This window comes from Rana temporaria, chromosome 1, assembly GCF_905171775.1.
Source record: "Rana temporaria chromosome 1, aRanTem1.1, whole genome shotgun sequence".
In the NCBI taxonomy this organism is placed as follows: Eukaryota; Metazoa; Chordata; class Amphibia; order Anura; family Ranidae; genus Rana; species Rana temporaria.
In genome coordinates, this window is record NC_053489.1 from 658092846 (window position 1) to 658099034 (window position 6189).

A 6189-nucleotide genomic window follows, 5' to 3' on the forward strand; every position below is an offset into this window, starting at 1 on the left:
GGCGCGCGCACGCGCGCGCACCCCCCCCGCCGTTCCCGATGATCAGATTAGTTGCAGAACTGATCAATCACCAGGTCCAGGCCAATAAAATCTGGCCTGGACCTGGTGATCACTCTAACCAATGGTTGTCTTCCCCTGGCAATGTTTTGTAAACATTGGCAGGGGAAGTACTGCTCTCTCCCTCGTGTCGGTCTTTTCGTTCCAGACCGAGAGGGAGAGAGCATCTGAAACGTGAGTTGCACAACACTACACTGACACCAGGTCATGTAGGCACACATTTAACCCCCGATCACCCCCCGATCACCCCCCAAATTAACCCCTTCACTGCCTGTCACTGTGTCACCCAGTACAGCGATCAGATTTTTTTTTGATGGCTGTACTAGTGTCATTAGTGACAAAAATAATTGTTAGGGTAATTAGTCTTAGGCCCTAAAAAGTCTAGGGACCCCCCCTAACCCCCCCCAATAAAGGTTTAACCCCTTCATTACCCCCTGTCACCAGTGATCACAGTAAAAGTGTCACGGGTGACGCAGTTTAGCTAGTTAATTTTTTATAGCATCAAGGCACCCGCCATATTTTTTGCAATAAAGTTTTAACCCCCTGATCGCCCGGCGGGTGATCAAAGTTTGGTTTTAGCGCCAGATAGGGTCTGCGTCGCCCCAGGCAGCGTCCGATTAGTGCCAATAGCGCTAACACCCACGCACGCACCATACGCCTCCCTTTAGTGGTATAGTATCTGATCGAATCGATACTTGATCTGATCAGATCTATACTAGCGTCCCCTGCAGTTTAGGGTTCCCAAAAACGCATGGTTAGCGGGATCAGTCCAGATACCTGCTAGCACCTGCGTTTAGCCCCTTCGCCCAGTCCAGCCCACCGAAGTGCAGTATCAATCGATCGATCACTGACACAAAACACAAAAACACATAACTGCAGCATTCGCAGAGTCATGCCTGCTCTCTACGATCGCTAACAGTTTTTTTGGTAGCGCTTGACTCGGTCACTAACAGGTCAGGTGCTTTTTTGCCTGTGAATCTCACCACTGTACCCCTAAATTTAGAGCCCAAAATGGCAAATCGATGGTACAGTGATGAAGAGGCCTACTTGTTTATGAGCCTGACAGATAGTGATGAGGAGGTCACGCATCTGTCAAATTCTTGCTCAGAATACGATCCTGTAGACGACAGTGGCTCCCTGACAGATAGCTCTGACGACGGAGTTGTGGTCCCTGCTAGGGTCAGGCGTACCAGACCCCGATCTTCTGCTGTCACTGAGGTGCAAGAACCGCAGGGCTCTCGTATGGAGGAGAGAAGTACTAGCGCCGCTATTCCTTCTGGTGAACTGGCAAGCACCAGCGGCCTAGTACATCCTGGTCATATATCCAGCACTGCAGTAACACTTGGTGACGTGGCGAGTCCCATAAGTGCAGTTCAAGCTGGAGAGGTGGCAAGCACGAGTAGTGTCCCGCTGCCACCAAGAAGAAGACGACAAAGACAGGCCCGTCCCCATAGTGCCCTTCCTGCTGCATTCGCCAATCCTGATTGGGTACCCACCACTTCTGCAGCACCCGTACTTCCCCCATTCACTGGCCAACCCGGAATTCAGGTGAATACAGTTGATTTTACGTCACTGGATTTTTATTCGCTGTTTTTCACCGAAGATCTCTATAGATCTATTGTGGACCAAAGCAATTTGTACGCTGGTCAATTCATCGCCGCTAATCCCCAGCTGTCCCTTGCCAGAGATTGGAAGCCAATTACGGTTTCCGAATTTAAGATCTTTCTGGGCCTTTCCCTCATCATGGGCATTACTAAAAAGAGTGAGCTGCGGATGTATTGGTTCACCATATGCCCATTTTCTCTGCCTCCATGACCAGGACACAATACGAGCAGATCTTGCGGTTCATGCATTTAAGTGACAATGAACTCTGTCGTCCTCGGGGAGACCCTGGATTCGATCGGCTCTACAAAATTCGGCCCCTCGTAAACCACTTCAACGAACGGTTTGCAGCCTTGTATAATCCCCAACAAGTTGTCTGCGTTGATGAGTCCCTGGTTAAGTTTTCTGGCCGCTTGTCATTCAAACAATTCCTTCCCAGCAAGCGTGCCAGATACGGGGTCAAGTTGTATAAGCTCTGCGACAGGGCAACAGGCTATACATCTATCTTTATGGTTTACGAGGGAAAAGACAGTCACGTAGAGCCGGAGAATTGCCCAGATTACATAGGGAGCGCTGGTAAGATAGTGTGGGAATTGGTGTCACCCTTATTCGGAAAGGGGTACCACTTGTACGTGGACAATTATTACACAAGCGTGCCACTTTTTAGTCACCTTTTTGATTATGGAATTGGCGCATGTGGCACCGTGCGACCTAATCGCCGGGGCATCCCCCAACGGCTTGTAGAATCCCGTCTTAGTCGGGGGGAGAGAGCCTGCTTACAGTGTAATAATTTGTTAGCAGTGAAGTGGAGGGATTCACGGAATGTTTTCGTTCTGTCCACGCTTCACGCAGACACGGCAGTCCAAATTCCTACGGCGACTGGTGTTGTGGAGAAACCCCTCTGTATCCACGAGTACAACCTTAACATGGGAGGGGTGGACCTCAATGACCAGTTGTTGGCGCCGTACCTAATTGCCCGGAGGTCCAAACGCTGGTACAAAAAAGTGTCAGTTTATTTGTTTCAATTGGCTTTGCTGAACGCTCATGTGCTATACAGAGCTTCAGGACGGACTGGATCCTTCCTAAAATTCCAGGAAGAGATCATCGAAGCCCTTCTGTTTCCAGATGGTGCTGTGCCCCACCTTCCCAACGCAAATGCAGTGAGCCGGCTGTATGAGAGGCATTTTCCTTTTGTCCTCCCTGGTACCCCTACCCAAAAAACCTGCCAAAAAAAGATGTCGTGTCTGCAGCAAACTCGGATTTATGCGTGACACCCGCTTTTATTGTCCCGACTGTCCTGACCAACCTGGTCTCTGCATTGGTGTATGTTTCAAACGCTACCACACACTAGTTGAGTTTTAGCGTAGGGTACAGCACCACACAGTCCTAGGCACACCAACACAGGGTCTCGGAATATGTGATGGCCATCACATTTTGAGAGACCATAATCTGCAACGTTCAGTTTACAGTTTTCTTACAGTTTTTATAAAAGTGAAAAAAAGTGGATTTTTTTTTAAAAAAACTCACACAAAAACACAAAAAAAATATAAAATAAAAAATCCAAAAATAGTTGTGGTTGTATTTTTCTCCTCTCTTTATTGTTCTCTTATGTTCACTCTCAAATTCCACTCACTATTGTTCTATATCTATTCTCTCTATTTTTACAATGTTTTATTGTATTTGCTTTGCAGGTATGGTATGTTATACTGTAATGTTTGTTTTATTGTTAACCATCATTTGCTTAGCAGGTACGCCATTCAGTTGCATCGCGGATTTATTTAGCGTGACAGCAACAGCGTTTGCTCCCACGATTTATAAAGCTGTGACTCCAACGCTGTAGGAGGTGATTTCACCACCACAGTTAAAAAAAAAGCATATATGCCGAAGCATGGGGGCATTAGGGGCGGAGGAGCGATTTTGCTCCTAATGCCGCGTACATACGGTCGAAATTCCGACGGAGGCTTGCCCGTGGAAAAGTTAGACGTGTGTACGCGGCATAACTTTTTATGCGGGAGGATGCCCCCATGCTTCGGCATGTATATTTTTTAGGCACAGGTTGCGTTAAAAAATGTTTTATTTTTTACTGTTTTTATTTTTTTGGTATTTGCTTTGCAGGTATGGTATGGTAAGATCTTAATGTTAAAATGTAATGTTACTTTGTTATAATGTTAACCATCATTTGCTTAGCAGGTACGCCATTCAGTTGCAGCACGGATTTATTTAGCGTGACAGCAACAGCGTTTGCTCCCACGATACATAAAGCCGCGACTCCAACACTGTGGGAGGTGATTTCACCACCACAGTTAAAAAAAGAGCATGTTAAAAAAAGCGTGTGTATGCGCCATAACTTTTTATGCGGCGTACATACGTGTGTGAGCGGCATAACTTTTGTGCGAGGATGCCCCCATGCTTCGGCATATATAAATGGTGCATGTATGCCCATCATTAGAAGTGGGTGGATGAAGGGAGGTATTCTAATGGTGGGCATACCCACCGATCAATCTCTTTTTTTCGTTCAGCCAACAGGCTGCATGAAAAAAAAAAGATTACAATACATGTCCAACAAGAACCATCAACGTATGGTATGTTGCTGGACTTTGAATGGTTATACCAGAATGATGCCTGCGGGTTTAGGTATCATCTTGGTATCATTCTTTTAAGCCAGCGGTTGGCTTTCATGTAAAAGCAATCCTAGTGGCTAATTAGCCTCTAAACTGCTTTTACAAGCAGTGGGAGGGAATGTCCCCTCCCCGGATATAAACCGCGCCATTGGAAAAGTGGAAAAACATTTTATCACATCGATCTTGGTGTGGTCAGATGCTTTAAGGGCAGAGGAGAGATCTAGGGTCTAATAGACCCCATTTTTTTCAAAAAAGAGTACCTGTCACTAACTATTGCTATCATAGGGGATATTTACATGCCCTAAGATAACAATAAAAATTATAAAAATTATAAAAAAAGTAAGAAACAGTTTAAAATAAAATTAAAAAAGCAAATGAAATAATAATAATAATAATAATAATAATAAAAAAAAACACCCCTGTCCCCCCCTGCTCTCGCACAAAAGCAAACATAAGTGTCAGTCTGGCGTCATATGTAAACAGCAATTGTACCATGCATGTGAGGTATCACCGCGAAGGTCAGATCGAGGGCAGTAATTTTAGCAGTAGACCTCCTCTGTAAATCTAATGTGGTAACCTGTAGAGGCTTTTAAAGGCTTTTAAAAATGTATGTAGTTTGTCGCCACTGCGCATTTGTGCGCAATTTTAAAGCATGTCGTGTTTGGTATCTATGTACTCGGCCTAAGATCATCTTTTTTATTTCATCAAACATTTGGGCAATATAGTGTGTTTTAGTGCATTAAAATAAAAAAATATGTATTTTTGCCCAAAAAAATGCATTTGAAAAATCGCTGCGCAAATACTGCGTGGTAAAAAAAAAATGCAACACCCACCATTTTAATCTGTAGGGCCTTTGCTTTAAAATAATATATAATGTTTGGGGGTTCAACTTAACTTTCTTGCAAAAAAATAATATGATTTTATGTAAACAAACAGTGTCAGAAAGGGCTTTTTCTTCAAGTGGTTAGAAGAGTGGGTGATGTGTGACATAAGCTTCTAAATGTTGTTCATAAAATGCCAGGACAGTTCAAAACCCCCCCAAATGACCCCATTTTGGAAAGTAGACACCCCAAGCTATTTGCTGAGAGGCATCTCGAGTCCATGGAATATTTTATATTTTGACACAAGTTGTAGGAATGAGAATTATTATTATTTTATTTTATTTTTTTTGCACAAAGTTGTCACTAAATGATATATTGCTCAAACATGCCATATGTGGAATTACACCCCAAAATACATTCTGCTGCTTCTCCTGAGTACGGGGATACCACATGTGTGAGACTTTTTGGGAGCCTAGCCGCATACGGGACCCCAAAAACCAATCACCACCTTCAGGCTTTCTAAGGGTGTAAATTTTTGATTTCACTCCTCACTACCTATCACAGTTTCGGAGGCCATGGAATGCCCAGATGGCACAAAACCCCCCAAATGACCCCATTTTGGAAAGTAGACACCCCAAGCTATTTGCTGAGAGGTATGTTGAGTATTTTGCAGATCTTACTTTTTGTCACAAAGATTTGAAAATTGAAAAAAGAAAAAAAAAAATATCTTTCTTCATTTTCAAAAATAAATGAGCGCTGTAAAATACTCACCATGCCTCTCAGCAAATAGCTTGGGGTGTCTACTTTCCAAAATGGGGTCATTTGGGGGGGTTGTGTGCCATCTGGGAATTCCATGGCCTCCGAAACTGTGATAGGCAGCGAGGAGTGAAATCAAAAATTTGCGCCCTTAGAAATCCTGAAGGCGGTGCTTGGTTTTCGGGGCCCCGTACGCGGCTAGGCTCCCCGAAAAGTCCCACACATGTGGTATCCCCTTACTCAGGAGAAGCAGCAGAATGTATTTTGGGGTGCAATTCCACATATAACCATGGCATGTGTGAGCAATATATCATTTAGTAACAACTTTGTGC